This window comes from Pseudopodoces humilis, chromosome 13, assembly GCF_049639895.1.
Source record: "Pseudopodoces humilis isolate 2021_Gansu_Grassland_sample_001 chromosome 13, ASM4963989v1, whole genome shotgun sequence".
Classification (NCBI taxonomy): domain Eukaryota; kingdom Metazoa; phylum Chordata; class Aves; order Passeriformes; family Paridae; genus Pseudopodoces; species Pseudopodoces humilis.
In genome coordinates, this window is record NC_142212.1 from 20,192,636 (window position 1) to 20,207,984 (window position 15,349).

Genomic DNA, 15,349 nt, shown 5'->3' on the forward strand with positions numbered 1-15,349 from the left:
GCCTGGTGGGGCTGTAAAGCTCAGGTGCTGACACTGCTGCTCTGTGAGCTGGGGTGGTCCTGGTGTCCTCCAGGTGCTGAGAGTATGAGGTGACTCCTGGAATGTCACCCAGGATGCTCCTGCAGGTGCTGAGAGCACGGGGTGACTCCTGGAATGTCACCCAGGATGCAAACTCCAGCTGACTGACCGTGCAGGGTGGCTGGTAATTATTAAATCGATCATGGGTGTAATGGATGTTGGCAGTTTGAAGCCTGGGAGGGTCTGAGCAGGGTGAGGTGTGGCAGAGGCTGGGAGGTGCTCCTGGCACTGTCCCCCCAGTGAGGAGCCCCTCAGCTGCCTCCTGAGCACAGCCCCAGATGCTGAGCTGGGCAGCACTGGCAGAGCTGTGTTCCTGTCCTCTCAGGAATGGCCCCAAAATCACCTCTGGTGCAGAGTTTCTGTCCAGGCACCTCAGGATCTGTGTCTGAAAAAGTGAGGGGGAGAAGGGATTGCTCCTGGCCTTGATTAGGGAGGTTTTCTGCTCTTGCTCTCCCTGTCTGACAGAGTTTTCCATCAGCTGGCTGATGGGAAGGTGTCTTGGGGATTGAGATTGGGCTGTGTAGAGCCACAGAACCTTAATGGGGGAGAAGACCTGGGAGATGCAGCCCAGCCTTGGACTGAGACTGCCCTGTGACCTCAGCCCCCACCCCGGTGCTGGCCCAGGTTTGAGGGCGAGTTTGAGGAACCTGGAAGTTTCCAGCTGCAACTCTGGGATTTGTGAGGAGATCATGAGGAGCTCTGCTGGTTCTCCTGTGCTCTGGGTGTCCTGGAGGGATGGGACCATCCAGCCCCTTCCCAAGAGATTTAATTATTGTTACACACATCCACAGCTTAACCAGCCTAATTCTGGGCTCTTCCTCTTCCTTTCTCCATAATGTTGGGGTTTTTTTCCAGATTTCTCTCTCCTGATTTCATGTTGTTCATCCCAATTTACCATGGAAACAGGAGACCCCTGAATTGTATTTCCAGCACAGGGTTTGAACTGGCTGCATCAACCTCCACTTTTCAGATGATTGGAGAACCTTGATACCAAATGATGGGTGTTCTGCTATTTGAGTTCTGTTTCTGTCAAATGAACAAGGAAAATGAAAAAGGAGCCAGGGAGAAGATTCGTCTGCAGAAAATACTCTGCAGCCAAGATGAAATCCCCCCTGAAATAAGGAGGCACAAGTGGCATCCACATTAAAATCTCTGGGAATTTAACCCATCAAAGCATTCCAGGAGCCCTGGGCTGACTCCTGGGAGCTGTTTCCAGCTGTTAGCAGGAGGGGAATTTCACTTAGCTCCTATTGCAGCTGGCAGGCAAAAATCCAAATACAGCTACTAGAATTTGGAAGTCACTGCCACCAAATTCAACCTTTTCACCTTTGACAATCTCGTGATAAATTGAAAGTGATTCAGGGCTTCTCTCTCAGGCACCGAGCTGGTCTGGAGCCTGAGCGCTGCAGGAGGTGGGGATTTTGCTCTTTTCTTATTCTAATGGTTTTCTTATTCTAATGGATTTCCCTTTTTTGGGGTGTTTTTTTTAAGCTTTTACATTTTTTCCCAAGGAAATAATTTCTGCTGGGTGCAGGGATGTGGCAAACACTGTGCAGCAGCCAGTTCTGATGTGACAACAAGGAGCAGCCCCTGGCAGGATGAATTGCCCTTCCTTGCTGACATTTCCCCAGGAGCAGGAGTGGCTTTGTGAGCTCTCCCGTGTGCACCCAGCTGAGCTTTCACCAAGGGCAGGGGGCTCCTGGGAGCACTGCCAGGAGTTAGCTGAGCTCCACTGGGGCAGAGCAGAGCGCAGAGAGGGCTGCCAGGGGTTCCAGGTGGCTCCTCTCAGGGTTTGCAGGACTGGGAGGTGGTTCTGTTGGCCATCCATCAGCAGGAGCTGCTTCCTGGGGCTGTGTGGAACAGGCAGGCAGCAGAAAGCTGTGTGTGAGAGCTCCTGCTACAGCCCAGTGAGGGTGGGTGGCTCTGTTCTTTGGGAATTCTCTTTCCCAAAATCCCAAATCGCTGCTCCCCAGGGAGCCCAGGAGCCCTTAAAGCGCCAAGGGGCTGGAGAGAGCCCTGCTGTGCTGCAGTCTGCAGCACCAGCCCCTGCATCCAGCCTGCTCCTGGCAAGGTTCTCTGGGCGTTATCCTCAGAGGAAAGCTCTCGTTTGCCCAGGGCTGGGACTCGCTGGGAGGAACGGTATAAAAAGCAGCAAATGATGCAGGAGATCCTAATGAGATAAAATCTGTCTCAAAAAGTATTGATCAGGATGTGGTTTTGCCCAGGTAACTTCAGAGCAGAGTTACAGCCTCAGGCAAGTCTTGTTTGTGCATTTGTGTCCCTGGACATCGCTCTCTCCCTCAGTTTCGCTCCTCTCCTCTCTAGTTTCCTTTTTCCTCTCTGGTTCAGCTTTTCTCTCAAGTTTAGCCTCTTTCCCTACCCAATTTTAGTAGAAGTTTCAGGCTGTTCTGAGTGTCTGCTTGAAAAAACAATGCCTCAGTCCATCAATGTGCTGTTTTGAAGCAGACACTGCACCCCCTGCTTTGGAACTCTGGTTGTACGAGGGAATCTCAGACCCATTCCAGAGGGATTTAGGGGATTTGTTGAGCCCACAGAGCAGTGTGAGGGGTTTGCTCAGGGCAGGAGCAAGCAGGCAGCAGTTCAGCACCCCTGAACCTGCAGGCAGTGGGGCTGGAGCTGTGCTCAGAGATGTTCTCCTTCTGTTCCTCCCAATTCTGAATTGGTTTTGCTCCTGCATCTTCTCCTTGGGCTTGTGCCAGAGCAGTCACTGACACCTGGGAGGACTCAGCTCTGAGTGCCCCGAGGGTTCTGTTCCCTTTCTCCCCAGTAAATGCTTGCCCCACATTTAATTACTTGGTGTGGAAAAGGGATTTTCCTTGGGCTGGAGTTCAGTGCTCGCTCTGGGACGGATCTGTGAGGAGCTGGTGTAACCTGCACTGTCCCTGCACCTGTCTCTAGACATTTAATGTGCAAGTGCAGCTCTCTGCTCTGTTTTAGGTGTTAGTGATGCCTTCAGCTGTGGCAGGGGAAACACACAACAGTGAACTCCATACTTTGGTAGGTAAAAAGTGTTTCCATTTCTCTTTCAACCATTGGTGAAATGCTTTTATTCCTTTTTAAAGAAGAATCCCTTTGTTTTCACATGCTGTAACTCAGGTTGCAGCAAACCCATGCATCTCTACGTTGGTGTGTTGGCTGGCTGCTCAATTAGTAAGAATGTTCCATGCTAGTAATTAACAAGGATCTGCCCAAAAAAGAGATGTCTTCTTGGCAGTGTAACTTTTCTGGAGAAAATAAAAAAATATTGCATGAAAGGCTGAGGGAACTGCTCCAGATTTGCTTCCAAGATCTGTAAATCAGGCAGAGGATTTACATGTTCTGCTGTTTCAGCTGGAATTCGCCTCCTCCATCAGATTATTTTAGCATTTTGTGGATAGTACTAATTGAAATTTATCATCAAAGGAACTTTAGTTTTAATAGGACTCTCTTCCCAGCATTACAGGAATCAAGTTTATGCTTAATATCTTTACTGAGGTGCTCAGAGGGGGCAGGGTTCCTCTGTGTTTGGTATCTTTGAAAACACAGAATCAGGATTCTCCACGTGCTGTCCTTGGGGAATTCAGGGCTGCTGAGAATGGTGCTGCACCAGTGCAGGTGTGGGGCAGCCCCAGTGCCTCCCAGTGCCTCCCCACTGCCCCCTGGGTGGGTCTGGGACAGCCCTGGGCTCCAGGGCACAGCCTGGACTGGGAATTCCCATCCCAGGGGAGTTTTGCTGGGAACAGAAGCAGCTCAGGGGCTCTGTGGTGTTTTCCAGGGATTTCAGTGAGTGCCTGGGTTTTGGTGGGGCTGCTGCTGCTGCTGAAGGTTTTGTGCTGCCCATGGTGTGTCCCAAGGATTCCCCAGCTGAGAGGAACCATCAGCTTGGTGGGATTTTTTTTTCATTTTCTGTGTTGGCCGAAGGGGGGAATTTGGGGACCTGTCCTCCCCTGTGCCCTGGGGCTCTCACCCCCACCTGGCAGAGCTCCTTCCCTCTCCCTGGCTTTGGCAAGGGGCATTCCCAAATCCTGCCCTGGCCCTGCTGCTGCTGCTGCCTTCCTTCTGTGCTCTTTCATTCTCAGCCTTGCTCCTCCCATCCCATCCCAGTCCCCATCCCATCCCCGTCCCCATCCCAGTCCCCATCCCATCCCAGTCCCCATCCCGTCCCAGTCCCCATCCCGTCCCAGTCCCCATCCCGTCCCAGTCCCCATCCCGTCCCAGTCCCCATCCCGTCCCAGTCCCCATCCCATCCCAGTCCCCATCCCATCCCCGTCCCCATCCCAGTCCCCATCCCATCCCATCCCAACCCCCATCCCATCCCATCCATCTCCTCACCACCATCACCTGGAAGTTCCCAGTTTCCAGCAGCATCTCTTTCATGAATATTTGAAGTGTCTGACTCTGGCTCGTTATCAGCAATATCCCGGGAGATGGCAGGGGAGGCTGTGTAGGAGGGCGCTTTAAAAGCTTATCTTTAAAGCCATGATGTTTTGTGATTTAAAAATTAAGTATGGATTAACAAATGGAGAACTGACACTGTCTGGGGAATCAAGATTGGAGAGAGGGAAAGGAGCATGACTCAACAAATTGCTTTATCACCATCAAGTGCAGCTATCGGGGCGGATGTGCAGGGACTGCTCCAGAGCTCTGGCACTCAGCTCTTGCCTCAGCAGCTGTGCAGTCAACTTAATTAAAAACATTTATTTCCCCAAAATGAGAAGTTTGCAGAACAACTGAAAGCGAGTGGATTAAGCAAGACTCACTTGAGTTTTGTGGATATTCTGCTTTCATCCTTTATTTTTAACGCAGGGAACATTGCTTTGCTCCGAGAGGTATCCAGAAGGGCAAAAGTCAACATCATGAGTTGTGAATGGAGGTGCCTTTTCAGGAGAGATCCCCTGTGGCTGCAGGGGCTGTTCCATGGCCAGAGTGCTGGCTCTGAGGGGTGGGACAGGGACGTGTCCACAGAGGAGAACGGGGCTGGGAAGGGGCTGGAGAATTCCTGAGGGAGCTGGGAAGGGACTGGAGAATTCCTGAGGGAGCTGGGAAGGGGCTGGAGAATTCCTGAGGGAGCTGGGAAGGGGCTGGAGAATTCCTGAGGGAGCTGGGAAGGGGCTGGAGCCCCAGGAATTCCTGAGGGAGCTGGGAAGGGGCTGGAGCCCCAGGAATTCCTGAGGGAGCTGGGAAGGGGCTGGAGCCCCAGGAATTCCTGAGGGAGCTGGGAAGGGGCTGGAGCCCCAGGAATTCCTGAGGGAGCTGGGAAGGGGCTGGAGCCCCAGGAATTCCTGAGGGAGCTGGGAAGGGGCTCAGCCTGGAGCAAAGGAGGCTCAGGGGGAATTTCTGGCTCTGCACAGGTCCCTGGCAGGAGGGTGGGGTTGAGCTCTGCCAGGTGGGATCAGGCTCTGCTCCCAGGGAACAGGGACAGGAGGAGAGGGACCAGGCTGGGCCAGGGGAGCTCAGGGTGGGGATTGGGAACATTCCTCCATGGAAAGGGTGCTCAGGCATTGGAAGGGCTGGTGGTGGAGTCCCCATCCCTGGAGGGGTTTGAAAGCCCTGTGGATGTGGCACCTGGGGACAGGGGCCAGTGGTGGCCTTGGCAGAGCTGGGCAATGGTTGGATTCTGCTCATGGAGAGATCTTCCAGCCTAAACCATTCCATGATTCTGTGAGTTGATGGAGTTCCCACCCAGCCCTGGTTTGCCAGAGCTCTGTGGGTGTCCCAGCCCCAGATCCCGGCCCTGGAACGAACTGCTCTGTGTGTGAGCTCTGAGAAAGAGAATTTCACATCAAAAATTCCACGTTTTCTGTTAAAATAGAGGTGGCAGCAAAGCAGCTCCTCCGCAGTGCAAGTCCCCTGAGTAGGTAGACTTGGAATGCCAGAGAGGAACTGAATCAGTGGTGGTTGAGCTGTCTCTTCACTCTCTGTTTTAGAATCAATCTAATCAAGTTCTTTCAATATGCCATAATATTGGGAGAAATGATTAATTCAAACCTTGGAAAGTGAGATGAAGCTTTGAAATTAATTTCAAATATTAAAAGTGTTAATCAAAGTGTTAATTTCCCTCACTCACACTGCAGTAGTTTTTGCAAAGTAAAGATAACTTTGGTCATCTTTTCCGACCACAAAATGAATTAAAGATAAAGGAAGTGGACGTCTTATGTGAAATAATAGTTAACATCTGTTTCCTTAGAAGTTACATTGATATAATTACTTTTCATTTGTGTAATATTCAGAACATCATTTAAATTCCTCAGTACAAGTCAGACTCTTTTTAAGAGGCAGTGTTGGCCCTTATCACTCACTGCAGACTGGAGGAGCTCCCCGGGCCAGTGGTGGGATGAGGAGTCTGGCAGGGAGATTTCAGAGGGGGAGCCCCATCCTGCAGCCCTGGGATTTGCAGAGCAAGCAGAAGCTCCTCTGCCTGGTCATTATTTGCACAGAGCTTGGCAGCTCTGGAGTGGAGCTCTTGATCTCCTCAATTCCCGTGGGATGTGCTAAATGCCCTGGGATAATGCACACTGCAGGTGCCTCTCGGGAGGTGGAGGGGGGACAGTGGGAAATTTGATCTGCAGATAATGGGAGGAAATTCAATTAAGTTGAGACTAATATGAGGAGTGCCCCACAGTAAGGGAAGGGGGCACGTTCAGCATATTAATTCTTCCTTATCCTTTCTTTGGCCTCTCTCTTTGGTCTTGTGAATCCCAGATTTCCTGGTGCTGCCTTGCCCTATCATGATTCCACAAAAAATGTAGTGATAGAACTTCTTTGTGACCTAAAAATTGTTTAAAGATTGACTGATTGATTGATTTGAGGCTGTGACCTCACTTGTGGTACATTGATACTTTGGTTCTCTGAAGTTCTTGCTGTAAAGTGAATTTCCTTGGGGTTATTCTTGGTGGAGCACAGTGCAGCTTCTCCTACACTGTCACAGGTCTGGATGCACAGGTCATAAAATCAGGACTGCAGCACCAAGGAAAGGGAGGCTTTAAAGATTGATGATGTTTTTGGAAGATTTCAGGGCACCCTGGGGTTTCCTAGAGAGACGATTCCTGCAGCAATCCCTGTTCAGTTAAACACTCTGGGCACTGAGGATATTGGCAAATATTCCATAGGTCTCTGAAGTCCAGCATCAAATGAAGAGAATCACTCTGTCTTTAATGGGCTGCTCATTGAAAAGGCTCTTAGGAAGGCAGGCAGTGGAGAGCTTTGTGCTGAGATCACTCAGCTCATCCACATTCCATCTCTTTTTGGGGTTCCTGGGAGCAGTGAACTCACGGCCAGGGAGTGGGGCTGGAGGGACCTCAGAGCCTGTCCAGTGCCACCCTGGCATGGCAGGGACACGTCCCCCTGTGCCAGGTGCCCCAAGCCCTGTCCAGCCTGGCCTGGGCTGGGACTGTCCCTGTGCCAGGTCCCCAGCTGGGCGCTGGTGTCTGGCTGGGATCTACCACGAGATTTTCCAGGAGAGAAGGCACTGCTGGCATGAATCCTGGACTGCCCTCCCAGGGCTTGCTCCTAACTCCTGTGCCTTTTACAACCCCTGGTGGCAGAGCTCCATGAAATTGAGTGGCTGATACCCAGGCAGAGCAGGGGATGGGCTTTGCCAGGTGCAAGAGTGGTTTTATTGAACTATATTGCATTTTTAGTACTCATTTGAGAGAGGGTCATTAAGGCTCAGCCAAGTACATTAAGAACATTACTCCAGTGTGAAGGAGACGGGGGTTATGAGAACAACTAGAAAAGACCAAGGAATTATGGAGTTCTGTTTCCCATTTCCCTGTCCGAGGGCTGGGGACAGAACCTATTTAAACAATTCCCAGCTTTGCTGAATGTGCCCATTTTGAGTCCCAGAAGAACTGTGGTCACTGTGTGAGCTCCCAGCAATGACCTTGGGCACCAATGGGAGGCAAAATGTGCTTCAGCAAGGGAGGAGTGATCCAAAACCCAGGTGGCACCAAACAAAAACCCGGTTTGGTACGGCAGCTGTCCCAGCTGGCACCGAGATCCAGTCCAGGGAGGGATGGGCACCAGTGTGGGTCTGGTTATGGAAGTGTTCTCTGAGGTTCAACTCTTCAACCCTATTTTGATCCCTCCTTTGTGGGCCTTGTTCCATGTCCCTGATCTTTTGCAGAGCTTTTGCAAGCCTGGCACTGGGCTCGTGAAGGGATTTTGTCATGCTGTAAATGCTGGTCTCTGCTTGGGTGGAAAAACTAGGAAACATGTTTCCTTCCAAAATTATCTATCAGAGATCGCTTCTCCTCCCTCTCCTCCCACTGAGCTGTCTCATTGTGTCCTTGCTGCTCTCTGGATTTGTCACTCTTTGGAGAGGTGACAAGTCTTTGCTTGTCCTGACACCACAGTGCCATTATCTGGGAGCAGGCTGAAACACCGCGTTTCTTCTCCGAGAAAAAATGGATTGGCAACGTGGGAACATTCCAACCCGGCCTTAGGAAAGCTTCACCTTCAGGGATCGTTCTGTGCTTGCAGTTTGTAACAATTCATTTTCCAGAGGTGGCAGCGTTGTTGCTGGGGGGAACAGCCCAGCACCGAGCGGCTCCCTGAGCTGAGGCTCCAGGGACAGATCCCACCTGGAGCGGCCAGGGGAATGGGGCTGGGGGAGCCAGGGGAATGGGGCTGGGGGAGCCAGGGGAATGGGGCTGGGGGAGCCAGGGGAATGGGGCTGGGGGAGCCAGGGGAATGGGGCTGGGGGAGCCAGGGGAATGGGGCTGGGGGAGCCAGGGGAATGGGGCTGGGGGAGCCAGGGGAATGGGGCTGGGGGAGCCAGGGGAATGGGGCTGGGGGAGCCAGGGGAATGGGGCTGGGGGAGCCAGGGGAATGGGGCTGGGGGAGCCAGGGGAAAGGGGGTGGAGCCCCAGGGATTCCTGAGGGAGCTGGGAAGGGGCTCAGCCTGGAGCAAAGGAGGCTCAAGGGGAGTTTCTGGCTCTGCACAAGTCCCTGGCAGGAGGGTGGGGTTGAGCTCTGCCAGGTGGGATCAGGCTCTGCTCCCAGGGAACAGGGACAGGAGGAGAGGGAACGGCCCCAGGCTGGGCCAGGGGAGCTCAGGGTGGACAGAGCAGGAATTTCTGCCCTGAAAAGTCTGCCCAGCTGTGGCACAGCTGCCCAGGGCAGGGTGAGTCCCCATCCCTGGAGGGATTTAAAGCCCTGTGGATGTGGCACTTGGGGACACAGGGCAGTGGTGGCCTTGGCAGAGCTGGGCAATGGTTGGGCTTGATGACCTTAAAGATCTTTTCCAACACTTCAGTGATTCTGCCCTAATCATAGCATTTATTTACAGAAAAACAGAGAATGTTTTCCCAGTTTGTTTCTTTCTTTGTTGATTCCCTGGAATCCAATCTGCTTTCAGGTTGGTGAAGTCTCATTTCAGGCCCAGCCTCTCTGGGGCTCTCACTCCTGGGGTTGGGACATTCAGTGCCACTGGAGGTGCTCCAGGAAGCCACTTTGTCACCTGGGTGCTCCAGGCTGTCCCAAGGGCATCAGCAGCTTCCCGTGCTTCTGCAGAATTTGGCTTTATTGCCAGGGTGGAGGTTTCTGCAGGCCAGGCTGTCTGGGCTGTGAGGAGCACTCAGGGTCCTGCCTGGTGCTGTCCTGCAGCTCTGCTGTCTCTGGGGTATTTTGGGTGCTCTGTTTGTCTCTCCCCAGCCGAGCTCACACCACCCACGGCTGTTCCTGAAGCAAATGTGGCTCTGGGAGTGCTGTGGCCCTGCTGGGAGGCTCTGCCTGTGCTAGTTCTGCTCAGGATGCTGCAGAGCTGCGCTCAGGCTCTGCCAGGACGGGGCTGAAGGCTTTGTGGGGACCACGGGGGTGGTGCTGGGCTCCCAGCTGGGTCTCAGCTCTGCTCTTGCCAGCTCTGTGATTCTGTTTTGTCCTTGCAGTGTTTGGGGTTTTGTGCTGTTTGAGATCAGACCAAATGCTTTTCCCCTGGGGTGTTCATCCCATGGCTCAGCCCCCAGGATCAGGATCTCACAGGATTCCCAGATCTCCGGTCACAGCCCGTCCACCCCGACCCAGCTGTCTGAATCTGGGCTCTCCCTTCCTCTGGCTTCTTGGAAACAGCTGGAAAACAAATCTCAAGGCATAAATAAAGTCATTCAGCTGAGGAGCTTCCTGTTCTGGCTCTTTCAAAGAAAACAGGGAATGGTTTATCCATGTAGGATTTTCTTCTTGATTCCCTGCAATCCCTTCCTTGCAGCAGGTGCCATTCCCTGGGCAGGGGCATCTCAGACCTCCTCCTTGGCTGGGCTCTGCTCCTGGAGCTGGACAGCAAAAGGAGTTTGAAATGTTTGAAGCAGGACTTTGACTTCCCATTGCTTTTCCCAGCGTGGTCCCTCTGTGTGGCTCCAATGCAGCTCCTGCAGGTTTAGGAAGCCAAAAGCTGCTGATCCCTTGTGCAGCCAAGCCCTGGGCTGAGCCTGTCCCCACTGCCCAGCTCCTGCAGCTCATCCTCGCTTTCCTTCTGCTCTGCCTCACAAACAGAGCTTTCCTACATCTCTCAAAGTGATCTTACACCATTCTTGTTATTTAATTTAGTGTTCCCAAGGAGAGTCTTAATTTTTTGTATATTACTGGAGTTTAACTGCCATAATAAAGGACAATTTTGAGGTGATAAAACACACCAGGAATGTCATTAAATATGCAGCAAAGGTCTGACACAATGGAATTAAGCATTAATGAATAACATACTAGAAATATTAGTCTTCCATATTAGTTTAGGTGTTCTGTTGTTGGGTAATGATGAGGGCTAATGTGAAAAAATGAAACAAGAAACAAGATTAGTGAAAATGAGATTTCCAAGTGATTCAGTAGCTTCTTCATGTGTAGAAAGTTTCTCAGTTAAAGCTGTTGGGTATCCACAGGGATCCTTTTCCTTGGATAAATTGTTGTCATTCCATGTTTTAATGTAATTTTATTATTGGTGCACTTTCCATTTTTACTATTGAATTACCATACTATGGAGATGTAATTTAAATCCGAGCCCATCTGCAGATCAGGGCAGTTGTAAACTTCTTTTACTGCCATAAGCAAGGACTTTGTAGCTCTTGGCAGGCAGGAGAGAGAGCATTCCTAGGGAGCAGGTTATTAATTGTTCTAGTAAAGAAACAACCAGCCAATCCAGAGCCTCATTAGGACTTTGATTTAGGACACAAGGGCCCAGCTGGCATTTCTGGATCTCTCTACAAACCCTTTGTTAACTTGAAGTTCCTTTTTCTTGAGGATCCTGCATGTTCTGTGCTGGTTTGGCCTCTCCATTTATTTTTCTCCCTTGCAGTGTGGTGCTCCATGCCCAGGATGTTCCATTGCCCAGAGCTGTGTGGGTGGAGTGCAGCAGAATGAAACCCACCCAGCTCCCTCTGCTTTCCTTGGGAGGCAGAATAAATCCATTTATTTCCAGTTCTGGCTGTGTGGAATGGCAGGAGCTTTTCTATCCCCCAGCTCATTTCCACAGACTGAAATTCCTCTGGAGTGCAGGGGCAGAGCTGGTGCTGGGGCAGAACCCCTGGGCATCTCCCAGGCTCTGCATCCCAGCAGATGATGCTGGTTCAGCCCATCTGGGATCATCCCTCCTGGATAAATCCCTGGGATTGTGTGTTGGGAGTGTTCTGATGGGCTCAGAGCAGCCCCTGGTGAACGCTGGTGGCACCTTGTCCCACAATGGGACAGGGGAATATTCAACAGCCAGCTCAGGACTGTTCACTTGTTTTATTGTGAATTTGCAGGTTTGGGAATGGGACTGGAAATTCTCCTAAACTCGAATAACTTCCTGAAGATCTGATTGTTCTTTGTGTGAGGCTGATGGCAGGTCCTGGAACGTGGGTTTATTCTAGTTTTTAGTTAAACATAAACCAAAGCCTGGCCCTAAAGCCCTCCCTGGGCTGTGGCTGTTGCAGCAGAGCCACGGGCGAGTCTCAGATGGATCTCCAGCCTCTGGCTTGGAGCATTTGGTGGGATTGTGTCAGTTGTTCAAACAACTCTGTCCCTGCTGAGAAGTTTGGTGCAAGCTGGCAGCCCCAGCTGTATTTCAGGACTATAAAGTGATCTTTTATCATTCTGGTTCTTCAAGATGTGCTGCTGCTTTATCAGGGAGCTCTCCTCAGTTGTGCTATCCAGGATTTCACATGGGGAGAATCCTGACTTCTTTAAACTCAGTTTTCCCTGTTACTTCCACTGGTCTCTTGTCTGCAGAATCCAGGAGGTTTACAAGTCAAATTCATTGCAGCTCATAAATTGTATATGCAGGGAATGGCAGGAAATGCCAGATCCCAGCAGTGATATAGAAAATGTACAATGAAATGGGAAAAACCTGCTCTGTGTGCCTTTGAGATTTACTCTGCTCCTTTCCCAGTTAAATCCCCTCCTCTGGCTCCCCCAGACTTCAGCTGAAGTCTTTGATTGATTTGTTTCCCCGAGTTTGATGGGGTTGTGTTTGTGGGAGCACTGTGGGGCAGGCAGCTCCCTGCCTCTGAGGGCTCACAGCTCTCCTGCACTCGAGGACTTTTTATTGTTATTGCTTACTTTACACAGTCTAGGTACCACCTGTACTTAACCTGAGCTTTTCTTGCCCCTCCCAACAAAACCATCCCTAAAATGTTTGTTTTGGGGTGTTTTCTGTGCTGGTGTGCAGCCAGGGAGCTCCTGGAGTCACTGCCAGTGCAGGAGCAGCAGAGCTGTGCTGGGGGCTTTGCCTGTTGTTCCCAGAGCTCTGATAAACATCCAGGAGGCAGCTCTTGGCAGCTGCTAATCTTAAAGGAATGTATTCATCAAATTAATTGAGAGTTCCTTTTAATAATCACCAGCGCCAACATAACTTCGTGACGTGATGTTTTGAGTGTTGCCAAAAGTGATTTCCCCCAAAAGAGGATCTCTGCAGATAAATCAGCTGAAAAAGTGTTAAATTGTCTCTTTTTGCTACCTGATAATCCAATTAAGTGGTGATAAGAAAAATAGCTCCTGGAGAATTTCAGGGAAGCAGAATAACGTTCTTAGTGTTGTAGCAGAATCCAGACAGCACATAATCATGGGTATCCATGGCTACTGCAGCAGCACTTCCATCCCCAGGGCCGAGCATCCCCAAACACCAGCGCTGGCTCAGTGCCTGCTCCGGCTGTGGGAATGCTCCGGGGCTCAGGGGTGGCAGGAGCAGCCAGGGTGTTGGTCAGGGTGTTGGTCAGGGTGTTGGTCAGGGGTGGCAGGAGCAGCCAGGGTGTTGGTCAGGGTGTTGGTCAGGGTGTTGGTCAGGGTGGCAGGAGCGGTCAGGGTGTTGGTCAGGGTGTTGGTCAGGGTGTTGGTCAGGGTGGCAGGAGCGGTCAGGGTGTTGGTCAGGGTGTTGGTCAGGGGTGGCAGGAGCGGTCAGGGTGTTGGTCAGGGTGTTGGTCAGGGTGTTGGTCGGGGGTGGCAGGAGCAGTCAGGGTGTTGGTCAGGGTGTTGGTCAGGGGTGGCAGGAGCGGTCAGGGTGTTGGGGTGGCAGGAGCGGTCAGGGTGTTGGTCAGGGGTGGCAGGAGCGGTCAGGGTGTTGGTCAGGGTGTTGGTCAGGGGTGGCAGGAGCGGTCAGGGTGTTGGTCAGGGGTGGCAGGAGCAGCCAGGGCACTGTTCAGGCTCTGTTGTGTCCCAGCCCCTGCTGCTTTGGTCCCTGGCTGCCCCTGGGGAGCTGGAGCACCCCGCACTGGGGCCTGACCTCCGTGCCAGGCTCGGGCACAGGACTGCTATTCCCATGGAAAAAATCATCTGGTTCTCCTCCTCCAGAGGGCTCGTGCTGTGGGTCTCCCTGCAGCCTGGGTGGGTGGGTGGGCTCTGTGTATGGACTCTTTATCCCTGCAAGCTGAGCGTGTTCACTCACGGTGTGGGATCCACAAATTCACGGGACCTTAAAATCCTGTAGTGGTTTGGGTTGGGAGGCACCTCAAGGATCTTCTTGTCCCATATTCCTGCCATGGTGGGACACCTCCCACTGTCCCAGGAACACCTCCCACTGTCCCAGGGACACCTCCCACTGTCCCAGTGTCCAGCCCCAATGTCCAGCCTGGCCTTGGGCACTGCCAGCGATCCAGGGGCAGCCCCAGCTGCTCTGGGCATTTCAGGGCAGCCCCAGCTCAGTCCCAGGGTGTCTCTGGCTCCCAGGTTCTCATCCTTTGGCACAGCACTTTGTGCTGCTTGGAGCATTTGTCACTTCTCCAGGCCACCAGGGGTAATGAATGACTGCAGGAATCCTGTGACAGGATCCCAAATTTGCAACTTGCGTGTTTTTACCACCTAATTCCCTCAGAGGTTTTTCCCTCAGAAGTGCTGTGAATGAACCTGACAGTTTCAATAACTGTGCACATGCTTCCTGTTGTGGTGGAAGGTGGGATGAGGCTATGAAAGCTGAATTTACTCCACTGTGCCTTTTGGACAGCAGACATCCAATTCCCCAGGCACTCTGCTTGCCAAGAGGTGATTTTTGCCATTTTTCCATAATTCCTCCTTGCCATTTATCCACCATTCCTCTGAGCAGAGGTGGTGCCGAGGCGAGCAGGGTACCATGGCACTTCTCCTTTTGGGAAAGCTCTCCCACTGCCTGGAATGAGAGCAGCTCCCCATCCCAAGGGGCTGAGCCCACCCTTTCCCAGGTGGGCAGCTTAAACCAGAGCTCTGGTTTTCACCTTCCCCTCTGGGAAAGCAGGAGCTGACCTCCCAAAGGCGGTGGAGAAGTCACAGCCAGGACCTGAGACCTGCCCTCTCACACTGCAGACTGTTTCCTCTCCCCAGCCTGGCTCTCCTGTCCCTCCATCAGCCCCTGGAAGCTCCAGCTTTGGCAGCAGGTGCTGTGTTGGCTTTCTGTGCCTGTGGAAGCCTGGCCACAGCTGAGGCTCTCCAGGGATGCTGGCTTCAGCTGTGACCATTATCCTTCCCCACCCAGGCCCCACACAGTGGATGTGATTGCTCCAGGGTGGCTGCAGAGCCAGCAGCCTTCCCACCATTCCAGCCCCTTTTCCATCACCTTGGTCACATTTATTCAATATTAAATAACTTAATTACTTTTTTAATTATAGTTTTTCAACAACAGCGTGTCGCCTGGCGGAGGGGGCTGTTCTTTTTGCCCCCTGGGCTCAGAGGTCCTTTAGTGTGGACGGAGTCTTATCTAGAGAGATGTCACTGTGCTGGCTCCCTGCACACGGGGGTTTATCACAACTGGTGTGATGCTGATGGAGTGGTTGGCTTGGGAGGACCTTGCAGCCCATCCAGTGCCACCCTGCCACGGGCAGGGACAGTGGGGATGCTCAGG

General features: G+C 52.2%; 1 protein-coding gene and 1 long non-coding RNA gene across 3 annotated transcripts in view; both read left to right on the forward strand.

The window, feature by feature from the left end:
• Nucleotides 1-15,349, forward strand: part of GRM7 (glutamate metabotropic receptor 7) — a 198,629-nt gene that overhangs the window by 93,907 nt on the left and 89,373 nt on the right. The gene's annotated exons all lie outside the window — the stretch shown is intronic.
• Nucleotides 26-8,511, forward strand: LOC148183250 (uncharacterized). Its single transcript, XR_015773658.1, has 3 exons — nucleotides 26-202; nucleotides 3,037-3,096; nucleotides 8,433-8,511. It is a non-coding gene; the product is annotated as an uncharacterized LOC148183250 (long non-coding RNA).